The sequence below is a fragment of the Sus scrofa genome, chromosome 9 (genome assembly GCF_054392235.1).
Source record: "Sus scrofa isolate SSC_HxYL_T2T_F1_AM1 chromosome 9, Sscrofa_HxYL_maternal_Yorkshire_Landrace_v2.0, whole genome shotgun sequence".
Classification (NCBI taxonomy): domain Eukaryota; kingdom Metazoa; phylum Chordata; class Mammalia; order Artiodactyla; family Suidae; genus Sus; species Sus scrofa.
Genome location: NC_139391.1, coordinates 42,203,154 through 42,221,571, shown reverse-complemented (window position 1 = coordinate 42,221,571; position 18,418 = coordinate 42,203,154). Strand labels below are relative to the sequence as shown.

The window sequence follows — 18,418 nt, the reverse complement described above, 5'->3', positions numbered from 1 at the left end:
CCAAATCAGTTATTTATAACTTGGGCTTCTACTTGAAAATAAACATAAAAGTACTTACCAAAAGGAGTTGAGCCTTCTTGATCAGAGTCACTCCACTTTTCACAAATAGGAAGTCAAGACCCCTAATGGTTAAAAGTTCTCTCTGATGTGTGGCAATTCAGAGCAATAAAGTCATTATAAATATTTGGAGAAAGCAGTCCCATTTCCTTACTTCTAATACAAATTCAAGATGATTGCCAAGTGGGGAGGGAAGTCTTAGGAAGCAGGTCTCCGTGTCCACAGTCCTGAAGGAGCAGCAGCATTTGAAACAAGGTGTGAACAAAACCCTCTGACAGTTCTCTCCCTAGAGGGCTACCCACTGATAGGAGCTAATCTATTCTATAGAACTCATCCTTCAGGAATATAGGGTAAAACAGCTGAAAGCACAGTGCGCTGGGATTCAGTCCTTTGGTTGACAATTTCATGACACTGCAAAAGTCACTTCAGCCCTCTGGGCCCCAGTTTCTCAAATGAAGGGGTTAGTCTGAGGTTTGTGATTTTCAGACCTTCCTCTGAGCAGCTCTGGGTGCCACAGGTGGTGCTTCTGGTACTGCCTGGAGGGACAGGAGTTAGACATGCTTGGTGAGCAGGGTTCAAGTTTTTCCATCCCACTTCAGCCAGAATATCAGCCATTTTGACCTACTCGGGCTTCCGGGTGCGCTTTTGATTTGAAAAAAGTTCAACTGCTTAAAACATGCTTGAGGGCTATTATGTAGATATTCACCAACACTGGTTACTATAATCTACACATATGGGTTAATATTTTAATCACTCTCACTTGCATTTGAATAGACCTCCCCAAACTTGACCAAAAAAGAGTATGAGAATTTCAATTGACTAGGGTGATTATCAAGAAATTTGGTATTATATTCCAAATATAATTTTGGAATATATTACCTTCCTTAATTTTTCCCTCTAAAACATGCCCCAGATATCACTGAACCCCCGACCTACTCTTGCTGCATCTAGGAAAAACAATTATAATAGGAACATCTTAAATCTACTTACCCAGTTTCCTCTGGACAAGGGATAATAACGTTTCCACTCATTTGCCCATGAACCACCACTCACAGGTCAGTGCCCAGTAAACACTCAGATGGTCAAAAACATTTGCTAAGTCCCTTTCCGTGCCAGGAACTATTCTAGCCTTTAAAGTTACAGCGGTCAAAAAGGCACATGGGGAATTCCCTGGTAGCTTAGAGGTTAAGGATCTGGCATTGTCACTGCTGTGGGCTGGGTTCAATCCCTTGTCCAGGAACTTCCACATGGTGTGGGTACGGCCAAAAGAAAATTTTAAAAAGGCACATGAATTCTCTGCCGCCAAAGAATTTATATTGGAATAAAGGAAAAATATTTTTAAAAATGTATAAAATTACCCCACACTACTAAAGTACTATGAACAAAGTATATAACAGGGAACTATGAAAGAGAGTGACAGCAAGGCTGTGATGGACAGAACTAGAGCAGTTGGAAGAGGGTTTCAGAGGAGAACACGTTGCAAGGAAGATCAAAACAGTGGAAAGGAGGCATCCACGAGACAAAGGGAGTCAGAGATCCTAAAGACAGAACAGCAAAGTGCCTAATCCCTGAGATATGATGGTTTATTTACAGAACAAGAGACTGTTATGCCTGGAGCATTGCCTGAGAAATAAGGAGGGAAAAGTTAACGAGCAAGGTGCAGCCAGATCATATGCGTGTGGTCTTTGCAGCCCATGGCAAGGAGTTTGAACGCTATCCTAATTATAATTGGAAGGTAGTGGAAGAAGGGAGGGAGGGAGGAAAGGAAGGAAAGAAAATAAGAGGGTGGGAAAGAGAAGAGGGGAGGAAGACGAAAAGGAAATAGGGGAAGAAAACGGGAGGAAGAGGGGAGAGGGAAGGACTGGGAGAGAGAGAAGAATAGAAGAGGGAGGGGACGGGGACTGATAGCGCCACTCAGGCACACTGCTACAATTGCTAAGGTCAGAATGAACGAGTTGTGAAACCATGGAAACCTGGAACAGCATCTGTTTTCCATTAATAGAGTGACTTTCCATTACCACTCTCCAAATGGGTAAGGGTGGATAAGGGTCACCGAAGGTCTTGATAAAGGGGCAGGGTTTTTTTTAAAGAACACAGAGGACTATCATTTTAGAAGAGGGACAAAAATTAGATGTGATGGAGAGGTTTTTTTAAAAAAAGGAAAAATGAGAAATATTTGTAATGTGAACACCCTAAAAGGATAGGAGGTAAGCTCAGAATAATACCTTCTGAACGACGGCTCTCAGAAGTTAGCACTTTCTGGGGAAATCCATGGAAGGTTTTCGGTTCTTCCCAAAATGAATCATTAAAAACACAGAGGCAACTTGCCATGTCTGCCTGATGTTTGATGGGTCATGTTCTGTCGGAGATGCTCGCCCAGTCCAGTATGTACACAGCAAGTGCAAGTTGGCCTTTCCGATGGAAGAAACGAGTAAAAATGATGGGCACACACCCTTTCAGCCAGAATGGATTCTTAGACAAGATGGATAAATACTCCTAAAGGAAACAAAGAGGTAAACATTTCCAAGGGAAATAACTATCAAGAGGCAAGCATGTTAAAGCGTATACTCAGAAGATTATGAATTACATATACGAGGATCTTTCCAAGGAGGAGGTTTCAAAAAGTGGTAAAGTCTAAGTACTAGTTGGTGCTGAATTCTTGCACTTAAACTCTCTCGTCACTGTATCGTCTGGATCCAATTAGGAGACAGTAATCACGCAGTGACTAAAGAGGGGAAGTCTGATATTAAAAATTATTGCACTCTGGGGAGTTACCATTGTGGCTCAGCAGGTTATGAACCCGACTGGTATCCATGAGGACACAGGTTTGATCCCTGGCCCCGTTCAGTGGGTTGAGGATCCAGTGTTGTGGTGAGCCATGGTATAGGTCACAGACACTGATCCAGAGCTGTGGCTGTGGCATAGGCTGGCAGCTGCAGCTCCGATTTAATCCCTCACCTGGGAACTTCTGTAGTCTTCAGGTGCAGTCCTTAAAAGAAAAAGAAATTACAGTCTGATAAATGAGTGACTATAAGATACAGTCCTTAGGGAAGCAGGAGGGTATCCAAGGACAGAGCAACCGGGCAGGGGCCCTCCCTCGGGACTGCAGTTCACACCTTGCTAGGGAGGCGCAGTTCAGCCACTGGGTGGCAGACAACATTGCTGGTTTGCCCTGGGCATGGCTGGTCTGCAGTTGCTGGGCAAGTAGAAAGCCACCTCTGTAATTGGCGCGGGTGCAGTGGTCAGCATGCAAAGTGGGTGAGGGGCCGGCTCAGGCCAGCAGCCCAGGGACCTGCAGAAAGAATCAGTGCCTGTGCAGGCAGGAGGCCTTCACATGTTTGCATACATATAATGTATATCCCCTGACACTACATTTCTTTTCAGATACTGTCACGTATCTTCTCCCCTTGGCACAAAACCCTCTTGAAAATGTCCTCATTACCTCTTCTTCTCTGTTACAACACATTCCAGTTGGGCTTGTGTTCTACACTGCTCCTGTTAAGGTCACTTTCATGTCGTCCAGCCCAATGGCTACTTCTCTGTCTTTATCCCTTTTAGCCTCTCAGTAGCATTTAACCAAGTTGAATACACCTTCTTTATTCAAACTCTCGCTTTCCTTTGTGGGACACAACTTTCTCTGTGCTTGCCTCCTGCCTCCCTAGAGACTCCTTCCCACTCTCATTTGCCAACTCCACCACTTGGCCTCTATGTTTGGAATACCCTGGGATTGAGCCCTACCATCTGCTTTGATTTATCTGCACTCTCATTCGGGGTGATAGCTGCTCTCTACTTTACATAACCACCTGTATGCAACCACTTCTACGTATCTGTCTCCAGCTCTGATCTCTCCATTGCCAGAGTTCCCCGGTGGCTCAGTGGGTTAAAGATCTGGTATCGTCCCTGCTGTGGCCTGGGTTACTGCTTTGGCATGGGTTCCTTCCCTGGCCCTGGAACATCTTCATGCTGTGGGCAGGACAAAAGAAAAAGAAAAAGAAATCTCATTGCCTACTCCACTCTCATTTTACCTATCTAGGAGTCATCTTAAACTCAACATGATCGAGACGGAATTCTTGATTTGTATCCCCACACACATTTGTCCCCAGTCTTCTCCAATTCAAAAAATGTTGGCAAGGTCCATATAGTAACCAGCGGCTATCCTTGATTCATCCACTCCTCTCACTCATTCTAAAGTCCTTCCTTATTTTCTTAAAATACATGTAGGAGTTCCTGTCGTGGCGCAGTGGTTAACGAATCCGACTAGGAACCATGAGGTTGCGGGTTCGGTCCCTGCCCTTGCTCAGTGGGTTAACGATCCGGCGTTGCCGTGAGCTGTGGTGTACGTTGCAGATGCGGCTCGGATCCCGTGTTGCTGTGGCTCTGGCGTAGCCTGGTAGCTACAGCTCTGATTAGACCCCTAGCCTGGGAACCTCCATATGCTGGGGAGCGGCCCAAGAAATAGCAACAACAACAACAACAAAAGACAAAAGACAAAAAAAAAAAAAAGTAAATAATTAAAATACATGTAGAAAATCTGTCTCTTCTCTATTTCCATTGCTACCATCCCAGACAAGCTACACCACCCCTTTTCTGGACTTAGGCAATGACTGGTCTTTGTGCTTATAAGTTTGAAACTTCTACAAGTCATTCTCTACACAGTAGCCAGGCTGATCTTTTAAAACGTAAATCAGATTATTTCATATCCAGAGGTAAAATCTTTCAATGGCTTCTAAATTCCTTTTCAATGACCCAGAAGGCTGTCTTCCAATCTCAGGTCAGTTACCACCTGAGAAATCATTCTTCCTGAGCACACACTCTAGATGGAGGTCTCTCCAACTCCCCATTAATTTGGCCATATTCTCTTTTCATATGATTACGTGTCACAATCATGGAGTTCTCACTGTGGCATAGTGGGTTAATGATACAGCTTTGTCTCTAGGGAGGTACCAGTTCCATTCCTAGCCAGGCTCAGTAGGTTAAGGATCCAGTGTTGCCACAGCTGTGGCATAGGTTGACAAAGAAAAAAAAAATGCTCTCGTGAAGTTAGGCTGTATATATTTTTTTTTTCGGCCACCCCAAGGCATATGAAAGTTCCCAGGCCAGGCACTGAATCTGAGCAGGAGATGTGACCTACATCCCAGCTGTAGCAATGCCGGATCTTTACCCCAGTACACTGGGCCAGGGATTGAATCGGTCTACCACAGCGATAGCAATGTATCCTTAACCCACTGCCCAGCAGTGGGAACTCCAAGGTTGGATATGTGATTTTTATCTGCTCTACTCAATGCTACTCAATTCACTGTGTAAACTGTTCTTTTTTAATGGAAAGCACATCCTTCACAGCTTTTTCCAATTATAGAGATTTCAGTCATCCTTCAAGATCCAGATTCATATGGTCGCACTCAACCCCTCCCTCTTCTGCACACTCACAGCACTGTTCTCACAGGGCGATCATGTTATATCATGTTAAATAATTCTAGATGTGTCTGATAACACAGACAACACTTAAACGAAATCATACATTGCATGAGGGCAGGGGATATTTCTTTCTCACTTACAAACAACCCCAGACCAGAAGAGTGGACAGATTACACCTGGACTTCCAGTTATTTCCAAGCATGCAACTGCAGGCATGACATAAAAGATTGGGACTAAATAAATAGAGTAAATAAGCATCCTATTCGACTCACATGGGGAGAAAGCAAAGTTTCAAAGTAAGCTTCCTTCAAGATACAGAGAGAGACAACAGATTATTGACAGGAAATATGACTCACTCTCTCATCTGCCTTCATCTGTATTGCCTCTTGTATGAACTCGGGTCGTTTCCGTCCTGAACAATACTCCTGCTTCTCGTAACACAGCCCCTCTTTTCCTGGAGAACCAGACCTTCCTTCCTCCCTTCATGTCACACGCGTGGAACTGTCAACCATGTGATTCTGCTGCTCTTTGGCTCCTCATCCACGTAAGGACTCTACTCCTTAAGAAAGTGATTGGTCCTCGTGGACTCTGCTGGAATTGCTGGGTTTGGGTTTTGTTTTTTTTTTTTCTGTGATTTAATGTACATTCTGAAGAGCTATGGGTCTCTCTCATTGTGAAAGCTTGAACACTGAAGACCATTTGTGACTTAAGTGTCTTGGAACGAGAGTTTGAAAAGGATCAGTCTGAGAATGGATCCAAGAAAAGAGAACAGTATAACCTGGAGGCTTAGACAGCTTGATTACCCTTAGGTGAACCCCTAGATGAGTCATTAGATGTTTTTCATCCTTTAGTTGGCATGGAAACTACTAGCATGAATTAGAAACTACAGCTGGAGGAGTCCTGGGTTAGGCACTTCTGTGAAGTCAACTTGTTTCTGGATTGTAAACAAATATGAGAGATCACAGAGGCAGTCAGAACCACAGGAAAGTCATTAGAACCACAGGAAACTGGAAGATGTCAACAGTACCAGGACTTATGCTTGATACCAAAGAGAACGTTCTTCCTACCTTGATGGGAAGTAATTGAAAGGAGAGCATTTCTATTCTTGGCTGTGAATCTTACCGAGATGAGTAAAGGTGGACCCAGAGAGATTGTAAGGAGACCCAGTGAGTTTATTTCACAGATTTCTTCTGAGACAAAGAGTGAAGGAAACACTCAAGGACTCCTAAACACCTGCATGTATTTTACACTTAATCCCCACAAATCCTAAAACGTTTGTATTGTTAAAACATCCCACTCTATAGATGAGGAAGTTCTGCCTTAAAAGTGAAGACCTCTATTGAGAACCTTTTGTTTACCAGCTATGGGGTAATAATATCAAAAAGGCTCTAGTGATAAAAGATAAACAAATGATTAATACAAAGAAATAACAAGAAATTAACAGTATAAAGTAGGAAGTTGATGATAAAAAAAAAAACTGTGGAATTTATTCAAAATGGTGGAGCTGGCACATGCCGCAGCCTTACCTCTTATATAAGTCCACAGAAATGTCTGGAAGGAGATTAATAAAACTTCATTATGATGCTAAAAGGGAAGAATTTCCGCCAACAGAACAGAGAATGTGAGAAATCCTAAAAGACTGAAATCAGAAGAGATTAAAGTATGCAATTAGAGTATAAGATGAGTTCACGACTGGACTGCCACGGAATTTCATACGCCAGGATCAGGAAGGGGCCCTGGAACGACTGACAGAGAAGCCAGGAGGTACGACCCCCACCCCGGCCCGCCACACCTCATACAAAAGCATATGTGCTTGAGTTGGAAAAACAAAGCAGTATCATGCATAACACCCAAGAAGAAAAAGCAGTCTGGACTCTTGAAAGACCAGGTATTGGCACATAGCACCAGGTAATATTTCTAACAACTCTCCCAGAAACAAACTGCAATAAACACAACAGTTTCAAGGAGGCTAGCAGGAAATCTCAAATCCAAAGACTAACACAAACAAAAATAATCATTTGAAAAAGGCTCAATTGAAAGAAAGGCATTGTGCACAACAACCAGAAGAAGGAAACAGATCAAGTTGTTTAGAAATTTAAAATAAAGACACTTTCCAGAGTGAAATGAGATACTTAGAATTAACTCAATGTTTATTAAACTAAACATGGAATAGATGAAATAAAGAAAAACTTGAGGGACACACAGCAAATCAAGATGAAAACAATAAACTGAAGAGATGAAATAATAACCCAAGAATTCCTCCAGCATAGGGAATTAAACAAAAGTGAGATCAAAATTATGAAAGGAAAGTTTACAGATAATAGATCTCAGATCTAAAGAGTCATGAGTCCTTCAAAGTATCAGGCAAGATGAAGATAAAAAGATCTACATACCTTTCATAAGACCAAGGATACAGAGAAAAATCCTAAAAGTTCCAGAATGATACTAACTTTGGTGTCTGATATTTCATCAGCCATATTAGAGGCAAGAGGAAAATGGAACGGTGACTTCAAAGCTATGAGAAAAATATTTTTCATGTTAGAATACTATACTACATAAATATTTGTGGAGGCAAAGCATAAACCTAGTCAGTCTATATTGTCCCTTACTGAAAGAACTACTGAAAAATTCACAAGATGAGAAATGAATCCAGTAAGTAGGAGTGGACTTTAGAAGCAATATTGGTTAAGGAAAGCAGGAAACAATATTGCTGTAGTTGTGGGTAAAGGAATATGTAAAACTTAATCATAAATATTAGTACTATGGGTGGTGAATGTAGTAACTGGAATAATTGCTGGGCTTAAGCTAAATGCAAGTGTTCTAAATGGTGCACATATATTCATTAATGCTATATACCTAGGAGGTATATACTTGGAAACTGATGATGCTAAAGCACAGTGACTTGGATTTGTCACAGAGCTAGTAGGTGAGAGAGCCTGGATGTGAACCTATAAATAGCACTGAAATGCAAATGACATCAACATGTCTGATGGACTGAACCATGTCCCCCAAAAATTCACATGTTGAAGTCCCAACCCCCAGCGCTTTAGAATACGGTATTTGGAAACACGGTCTTTAAAGAGGTGATTAAATTGAAATGAGGCTCTCTGGGTAGGTCCTAATCTGGCAGAACTGCTGTCTTTATAAGAAAAGGAAGGGATGCCAGGCACAGGCACACAAAGGGAGCAAAGGCCACGTGAGGACAGAGCAAGGAGGTGGTCCCCTGCAAACCAAGGAGAGAGGCCTCAGAAGAAACCATTTCTGCTGACATTTTGATCTTGGATGTCTAGCCTCCAGAACTGAGGGGAGATCAATGTCTGTTGTTCGCACCACTCTGTCTGTAGCATTTGGTTATGGCGGTCCTCATAAACTATTTTTGGGGGGTTTTTTTAGGCCCGTACCCACGGCATATGGACGTTCCCTGGCTAGGGGTTGAATCGGAGCTATAGCTGCTGGCCCACACCACAGCCACAGCAATGTGGGAAATGAGCCGCATCTGCAACCTACACCACAGCTCACAGCAATGCCATATCCTTAACCCACTGAGTGAGGCCAGGAATCAAACCCGCATCCTCCTCATGGATACTAGTCGGGTTCGTTAACCACTGAGCCACAATAGGAACCCCAGTCCTAGTAAACTACTACAGTTTTAAGTGATAACAATGTAGCAATAGGCAAATTGTACATGCTATGAAGTTCCAGGTGCACCTTCTAACTTATAAGTTTAAGCTTACTGCTTAAAAAAAAAAAAGAGAGAGAGAGAGAGAGCATCCCATAAATAAGTATTTAATTTTAAAGCAGAAAAGAGAAAATGTGAAAAAGGAAATAATTGATTTTTTTAAATGGGAAATGGGAAGAAACCAAGAAAGGCATAGTAATTGGACTTAAAAAATAAGATAATAGAAGTCTGTATTTATCAGTGATCGTATTATATATTAAAAAAGCAAAATTCCTCCTCTAAAGAGAGGTCAGAAGCAAGTGCACTTGCCACACAACCCAGATGCAATATTGGGTACTGCCCCCCTGAACAGTTGTCTGTTTTATGTTCACACAAAAACCTACCCAGGATGGTTTTAGCAGCTTTATTTAGAACACCCCCAAACCTGGAAACAACCAAAATGTTCCTCAACAGGTGAATGGTTATACAAATGGTGATACCTCCATACAGCAGAATGCTACTCAGCCATGCAAAGGAGTAAACACTGATATAGACAACAGCTCAGAGGGATCTCAAGCGCCCCTTGGTAAGTGAAAAGGCAATCTCCTGACATCAACTACAGTGGGATTCCATTCACATAACACACTCGAAATGACAAAAGTATAGACAGAAAACAGAGTCATGATTACCGGAGGTGAGAGAAGGGAGGAAGAGGAGGTGAAGATGGGTAGGGACATAAAGCGGTAGCCTGACAGAGATCTTTGTGGTGATGGAACAGTTCTATCTCTTGGTTGTACGGGTGGTTATGCAAATCTACACACATGATATAATGACTTACAACTATGCACACATGGTGCACCAATGTGAAATCACTGGTTTTAATGGTGTACTATAGTTACGTAAGTTGTGACTATTGGGGAAATCTGTATGAAGGGCACAGAGAACCTCTCTGCACTATTTTTGCAGTTTCCTGTGAAGCAGAGCTTAAACTAAGTGCAAGGCACTGCTCCCAATGCTGTGGACGTATTCACTCATTTAGCAACACTCTGAGCTACATACCTAGGAACTGATGGCACCAGGGCATAAAGAAGCTGTTTTTACATGTATGTGAACAATGCCTGGCAAGTGGTAAGCCTGTAAAAAATTTTGTTTAATGAATAAATGCTATTAGACAATTATATAATAGTGAATAATTAGGATAACTTAAAACAAAGTAAATACTAGATAAAATAATGCAATGTAATATATGAAAAGATAATGAGAGCTAAGTGGTTTGGATCAAAGAAGAACAGCAAAAGATATAGGTTTTCAGTTATGTTAAAAATGCATTACATTTTAAAATTCCACTAACTACACATATGTCATTAACTGTATAGATAATAAATTATAATATAGTTAAAACTTCCAAAACTATTAAGGGGAAAAAAGCATAAAATATAATCATCAAGTAAATGAGAAGATAAGCCCAGACTGCGAGAAAATATTTGCAAAAGACGCATTTGATAAAAAAAACATACATCCAAAACATACATACAATTCTTAAAATTCAACAATAAGAAAAAAACTCCAGTTTAAAAAGTGGGCAAAAGACCTGGACATACACCTCACAAAAGAAGATACACAGATGCCAAAAAAGCATATGAAAAGATGCTCAACATCAGATATCACAAGGAAATTGAAAATTAAAACAATGAGCAGCATTGAGAACTAAAGAAAAAAAAAAAAAAAAAAGCAATGAGCTACCACAATATACCCATTAGAATGGCCAAAATCCAAAACATTGACAACACCAAATGCTGGAGAAGATGTGGAATAACAAGAACTTTCATTCATTGCTGGTGGGAAAGCAAAGTGGTACAGCCACTTTGGAAAACAGTTTAGTAGTTTCTTACAACACTAAACATACTCTTACCATATGATCCAGCAGTTACACTCCTTGGTATTTACCCAAATGATTTGACAACATATGTCCACCCAAAAACCTACACATGGATATTTATAGCAGTTTTGCTCATAATTTCTAAAATTTGAAAGCAACCATGCGTCCACCTGTAGGTAAATGGATAAATAAACTGTGGTATATCCCAACTAAAGAATATTATTTAAAGCTAAAAAGAAATGACCTATAATGAGGCATGGAGGAAACTTACGTTCAAATTGCTATATGAAATAAGCCAATATGAAAAGACTACACGTTAAGTGATTCCAACTATGTGATATTCTGAAAAAGGCTCACCTACTGAGATGGTAAAAAGATTAGTAGTTACCAAGAGTTAGGAGGACGGCGTAATGAATAGTTGGATTTTTAGGACAGTGAAACTATTAAAATGATGGATATATGTCATTATACATTTGTCAAAACCCACAGAAGGCACAACACCCTGAGTGAAAACTAGCACAAACTATGGACTCTGGGTGATAATGATGTGTCAATGCAGGCTCATCATTTGTAACAATGTACCACTCTGTGCATGATATTGTTCCAGGGGAAGGTATGCATGTGTCGGGGTATGGGGCATATGAAAAATCTCTGTACTCTCTGCTCAGTTGTGTGAATATAAAACTGCTCTAAAAAATACAAGTCTATTTGTCAAATCATTGCAGTAGAGGACAGAAAATATGAGGAAAAACAGAGTATGGAAAACATAAAGAGAAAAAAGATGGGGGATATAAATTCAAACTTAACAGTAATCATATTAACTTTAAATAGACCAGATTTTCAGGATGAATGTCAGTGATTTATAAATTAGAATTAAAAAAATAAAATTGTTTTTTAAGCTGTTCAAAAGATACAGCTGAGACACAATGGCACAAAAAGGCTGAAAGGAAAGACATGGGAAAACAGTAAATAAAAACAAAGGGGATGCTGGAATATCTGTTTTAACATAAAGAAATCTTGAGAGGATAATAACTAATTAATTTTGCTAACCTCTAACAGCTTCTTCTACTCAGACTGTATTCCTGGATCAAGAATCAAAACAAGGACATGTCAGGAGTACCCACTGTGGCTCTGCAGTAACGAACCCAACTAGTATCCATGAGGACGCAAGCTCGATCCCTGGCCTTGTTCAGTAGGTTAAGGATCCGATGTTGCTGTGAGCTGTGATGCAGGTTGCAGACATGGCTCAGATCTGGTGTTGCTGTGGCTGTGGCGGAGGCCGGCAGCAGCAGCTCTGATTTGACCCCTAGCCTGGGAACCTCCATATACCACAGGTGAGGCCCTAAAAGGAAAAAAAAAGAGGACATCCCCACTCTAGATCTGGCACCTAAAACGTGAGTCACCAGAAGGAGTATACTGTCCTCAGGAAATGTTTAGACACAAGAATACAGCGACTGGGAGGCAGGTGGAGCTCTGGGTAAGATGAGATGTCCTAGGACAAGCCTGATTTTGCTGTAAAGACTACAGCCTTGGGATCACTATACTATGAGATTCTTAAGAGCATAATGTTTTCTTATTCATGTTTGAATCATTAGCACCTAAAACCTCATAGGTACGAAGTAAATGCTGGATGAATACATGAGTGAATTAATGTGTGCATGGTGCAGTGTAATGATATAACTCTTGATTATCAGTATCAAATTCATCAATACAGTAAATATTGCTGTAATCTGTTTATGCCAAAGGCCTATGATAGGCAAAAGGAACATAAGAATATTAAAACACACAGAAAAGCCTGCCCTGGCTTCTCATGCTCCCCACTTGCTCATGCTTCTCACACTTCTACTATAATCCCTGTCCCAAAATGTATTTCTACCACCCTTTTTTCTTCACAGCACCCCCTCCCCTCCCCGGTACTGCTTCCCAAAGAACGGTCCACACACATACACATACAGCTCGTGTGCCAATCCATGGACTGCTTGCTATGGGTCCTCAAGATACGTACAGAAATTGAGAGTAAGCATTTGAAGCTTTCTGGACAGTTTCAGATTGCCATGATATTCATGCAGGTTTTCATTGTGTTTTCAAAAGCTATGGAGGTTGACAGTTTGGAAATAAATAAATAACATGTCTTTCACCACAGATAGTTTGAGAGGCTTTGTGTCAGGGCTGTTTGCTGAATATATGTCACTTGTGATCTTTGAAATCAAATCTTAGAAACCTGGCACAGAAAGAGAGTTGGAATAACCGTCACATGACAAAACTGAAGATGCCAGGTGGGGAAGGGCCTGAGGCATGAGAGAAGAGCAGAAAAATTAACTGCACCCCTTTTCTCTACCCTGTTTAGCAAATACTCTTGCCCCCTTTTATTAGAGCCTTTTCAAACTGGTAGAAATAACTCAGCCATCCATCAGTTCTCCACATGGTGTCCACAGACAATATGTGCTCTTATTTGGAGCCGTCTAAAGACCCAAGGTTTTCAGAGGAAAGTCTAACCAAAGAGTAGAACCACCACTGGGAGTATTTTTACAGTATGACCACAAGGATCTTAGCTGTCTTAGAAGAAGGTGACTTCCATTCTCAAAGGTCTTGAACAACGTATGAGGAGAGAAACAGGAATCTCAAAGAATTTCTGGGAGATACCCAGTTAGCAAAGCCTGCGGAATTATACCATCTAATTGCACTATGTTTTATTGTCTCTTCGAATCTATACCCCAGGAAAATAAAAAACAAGTGACAGTGACTACAGATAGATGGAAATAAACATCTTCATAAGCAAGAAAAAATGAGTTTTCCACAGTCACAAGAGCCGATTAAGAACTCAGGGACTTTTCTAACTATCCAGGTAGAGAAGTCATTAAGACAGGTGAGTAAGCAAAACTGGGGAATTGCACCACTCTCTACGGAGGGAGGGGAAAAAGCAAAGCAAACGGAATTAGAAAGACTGTGTCTCTGCCAATAGCTTCCCTTAAGTAAGAGAAAGGAAGAAAAGAGGGAAAGTTCAGAGGAAAAATGTTGGAAACAAACAAAAAAACCCAATAGCAAAATCTTTCTTCCTGATGAGGACAGGCTGGTTTTGACTGACAATTCGTAAAGATAGATTATATGTCTGACAACCAACCAGCCAAAGTACCCAGGGCACCACAGGGAGTGAGCAGATATACAGTCACTCAGCCTAACATCTAGTTGGAAAAGGAAAGCAGTATGTCAGAAATATTGGCTTGCAACTGATGTTATTTTTTGCCTTGTTTTCTGGGTGACACTGTCTGGGTGGAAAAGGTATAACTACGCCACAGGAATTGAGAATATGAGAGATCAACGTGGTCTAGAGTTATTCGGGAAAGGATTCTGCAGAGGGGGGTCCTAAGCCGGGAATGTGTGACTGCAGTTTGGATGGGCTCGGGCACACGTCATCCCGGGTGGGCAGCTGGATGCAGCATAAACAATGACAGAAAAGCAGGAGGGTATTTTGTGTGTGTTTGTATGTGTCTACCCTTTCAGTGCATGTTGTGTTTGTCATTTACATAAATAATTTTTGTGATGAAGATTTGTCATATTTCTTACTTTCTTCACCTGGCACTGTTTTTAAGAGCCCTCCACGTTGTATATAAGTCCTGTAAGTTGCTTATAACTACCTTGCAGGGTCCCCACATTAGACATCCACTATATTTTTCTTAACCAGGCATATGGTAATGTCCAGACTAGGGGTCGAACTGGGGCTGCAGCTGCCGGCCTACACCACAGCCACAGCAACAGTGGATCCAAGCCACATCTGTGACCGATACCTCAGCTTGTGGCAATGCCAGGTCCTTAACCCAGTAAGTGAGGCCAAGGATCAAACCCACATCCTTACAGACACTATGTCAAGTTCTTAACCCACTGAACCACTATCAACCATTTCATAATAATACATATTAAAAGCTATCTAATTTTCTATAACTACACACACAAATATATAAGCAACTGAAATAAAATTTTGTTCATGATTCCTCACAGACCTGACTGAGACGTCCTCTGTGATATGCCCAAATCAGACTGCTTGAACTTAGGACACAGGTATATACAATTTAAAAAAAAAAAAAAAAACAACTAGGGAGTTCCTGTCGTGGCTCAGTGGTTAATGAATCCACCTAGGAACCATGAGGTTGCAGGTTCAATCCCTGGCCTCGATCAGTGGGTTAAGGATCCGGTGTTGCTGTGAGCTGTGGTGTAGGTTGCAGATGCGGCTCAGATCCCGTGTTGCTGTGGCTCTGGTGTAGGCCAGCGGCTACAGCTCTGATTAGATCCCTAGCCTGGGAACCTCCATATGCTGCGGGAGCGGCCCTAGAAATGGCAAAAAGACAAAAAAAAATTAAAAAATTTAAAAAAATAAAAAAATGACACCATGTTGTTTTCAAAAATGATTTTTTGTTCATTTGTATTCCCATTAACAGTACAACAGAGTTAGGTATAAAAATGCAATATATATTATGACCCAGTTGGGCTTAAGCCAGCAAGATAGTGATGCTTAGCTTTAGAACATATTTAAAGGAGAACATTTATGTAACCACCTCAGTAAAGCAGAAAAAGACTTTGACAATTATTCCACTTCCATTAATGATAAAAAACACTTAACAAACTGATTATTAGATGAGAGCTTCCTTAATCTAATAGAAGGCATTTAAAAAATAGCAAATACACATCAAACATCATACATTTAATCAAACATGGTGAAATACTGAAATTAACAGTGGGAGTTAGTCAAAGCTGCCCAGTATGGTCATTTCTAATCATCTTTGTTCTGGTTATGTGCTGATACAAAAACACTATAAAAATAATAAGGTGGAAAGGAGGGGGACAGAAATGACTGGGAAATGGCATAAGGGAACTTTTGGAGTTAATGGTAATATTCTATGTATTGATTCTACACAGGTGTACATATTTGTTAATACTCATAAAATTATGCACTTGAAAATGCATGAACTCTTAGCTAGGCTGCTGCCTGATGTGGTTTACATCGAGTGGGAAGAGAACCATGGAGGAGGTCTCTCATGGCCATAAGGGAAAGGCTAGGCCATGACACATGCCACCTCTTATTGTATGCAAATCATACCGCAATACAGTTTAAAAAAAAACTGCTCCAAATACTTAAGCAAGGCCTTAGTAATAACTATATCAGGCAGGCGATGATGCAAAAAAGACTATAAATTGAAGAGATCCTCAAGAGTAGATGCAGGTAGGCTAAACTGCTGAGGAAAGAAAAATTCCAAAAGGCAATGACTCACACAAGATAGGAGTTTATTTCTCTCTCCCGTAACTGTCCAGGGGGCTTCTGCTTCTTGAAGGCAGCAAGGAAGCAAGGCATTCATCACATCACGGGAGTTCTGTCATCCTCTAGTGTCCTTAAGGTGGGGTCAGTGAGCCCTGATAGGGGCTTATGGAGAGACTATGGAAAGTCTGTGAACTTGAAAAAGTCTCATAACTCGAAAAAGTTACATCTTTATGTCCACTAGCTTCTACATGAGGTACAATCCTCTCTTCAATCCTCTCCGCAAATCATAGTAGCATTAACAGTACCTGCCAGAGTTCCTGGTGTGGCTCAGTAGTTAACAAATCCGACTAGGAACTATGAGATTGCAGGTTCGATTCCTGGCCTTGCTTAGTGGGTTAAGGATCCGGTGTTGCCGTGAGCTGTGGTATAGGTTGCAGACAGGGCTCGGATCCCACGTTGCTGTGGCTGTGGCATAGGCCTGAGGCTGCAGCTCGGATTAGACCCCTAGCCTGGGAACCTCCATATTCTGTGGGTGCAGCCCTAAAAAGTCAAAAGACCAAAAACAACAACAACAACAACAACAAACAGTAAATCAGCAATTGAAATCACAGATATTTTTGTATCATATTTGCTCTGACAGAATCTGGAAATATCACTCACATGTAACATCACTTAAAATTATTACAGGAGTTCTCTTGCGGCACAGCTGTTTAAGGATCTGTTCTCTTGTCACTGCAGCTGCTTAGGTCACTGTGGGTTCAATCCTCGGCTCAGGAATTCCATGTGCCTCCGGGGTGGCTGAAAAACAATTGTTATAAAATATTAGACCTAGCTGCTATATCTTATTATTTAGTGTGTTAATAAAGAATTGCTTAAAAACTATATAAACAATTATTTCAAATATTGATAACTGTGCCTTGACAATTATTTTTGTCATCATTCTATGTATTTTAGGTAGTTAAAAACATTATTTGGAGAAGAGATCCAAGGGTTTCGCTAAAGGGGCCCATGTCACAAGGAAGTTTTAAGAAACCTCTGGGTTAGGATATTGCCGTCACCTCCATGGTCAAAGCTAGGCTGCTGCCTGATCTGGTTTACGACAAGCGGGAAGAGAAAAGGGGACAGAGAGGAGGTCTCTCATGGCCATAAGGGAAAGGCTAGGCTATGTCACACGCCACCTTTGTCCATGTTCCACAGCAGACAACTCAGTCCCATGACCACAGCCAGACACGATGGAGTCTGGGAAACACAAATACCGTGTTTGTCAGGTGTTGGGAAGGAAAAGGTTTTCCTCGACCCTCTTTAGGTCCCTGGCTGAGTCTGAAAATTAACAGGAGAAAAGCATGTTCACTGCACTGAATTTATATGATATGTACATGGGAATCTTCACAAGAGAATGAAGAGTCAAAGAAGTGGCCAGAGCAGGAATCGTTAATACCTTTTAAACAAAGAGACAATAATTTATAAATAATTGATAAGACAAAGAGGTTTGGGCTAGGGCTAGTCCAACTAGAGCTAGGTAGTCCTTTTCCTCCTTAACTAGATTAGTTTAACAAAGTTTGCTCACATAGTCCTCTGGTGCCCTCTCTGGGCTGATAAAATCTATCTCCAATAAAAGGAGGTTTTTCTGCGTTTACTTTCTTTTCTTAATGGCCGCACCAGGGACTGAATCTGAGATGCAGCTGCAAACTATGCTGCAGCTGTGGCGACACTGGATCCTTTAACCCAATGTACTGGGCCAGGGATCGAACCCACGCCTCCAGAGTGACCCGAGCTGCTGCAATCGGATTCTTAACCCATTGTGCCACAGTGGGAACTCCTGCATTTCCTGTTTCTTAATTGCCTTCAGCCCCAAATAATTTTTATGCCAAAGAGGCATACTGTGGGGTGACATATTCTAGTGTCCTTCCCAGACACTGGGTATACCACCCTAAGATAAACATTACTGCATATGTGCCCAGCTGCAGTTGTGTTACTAGTGGTAAAAGGGACAGCTAATAGTCTCTTCCCATTGACTCCATCAGGTCGAAGGACAACTGGACATAAGCACAAGGGAGCCAAATGAGTCAAAGACTCACACCAAGATTTCCCGAGTCATCATACCAGTCACAGTGAGGGAGAGGAAGAAGCAGGATAGAAAACATTCCACTTGGGCAAG

General features: G+C 41.3%; 1 protein-coding gene across 2 annotated transcripts in view; it reads right to left on the bottom strand.

Moving 5' to 3' along the window:
• The window catches only part of REXO2 (RNA exonuclease 2), a 146,442-nt gene that overhangs the window by 19,924 nt on the left and 108,100 nt on the right, over positions 1–18,418 (bottom strand). Inside the window, exons 19-24 of one of the 2 annotated variants that reach the window (XR_014815351.1) lie at positions 16,921–17,058; positions 16,274–16,434; positions 3,174–4,020; positions 3,016–3,046; positions 2,283–2,553; positions 59–593 (exon numbers count right to left, since the gene is read on the bottom strand). The gene's annotated coding sequence lies outside the window, so the exon portion shown is untranslated. The remainder of the gene's footprint in view (positions 1–58; positions 594–2,282; positions 2,554–3,015; positions 3,047–3,173; positions 4,021–16,273; positions 16,435–16,920; positions 17,059–18,418) is intronic. The other variant, XR_014815353.1, reaches the window with a different exon arrangement.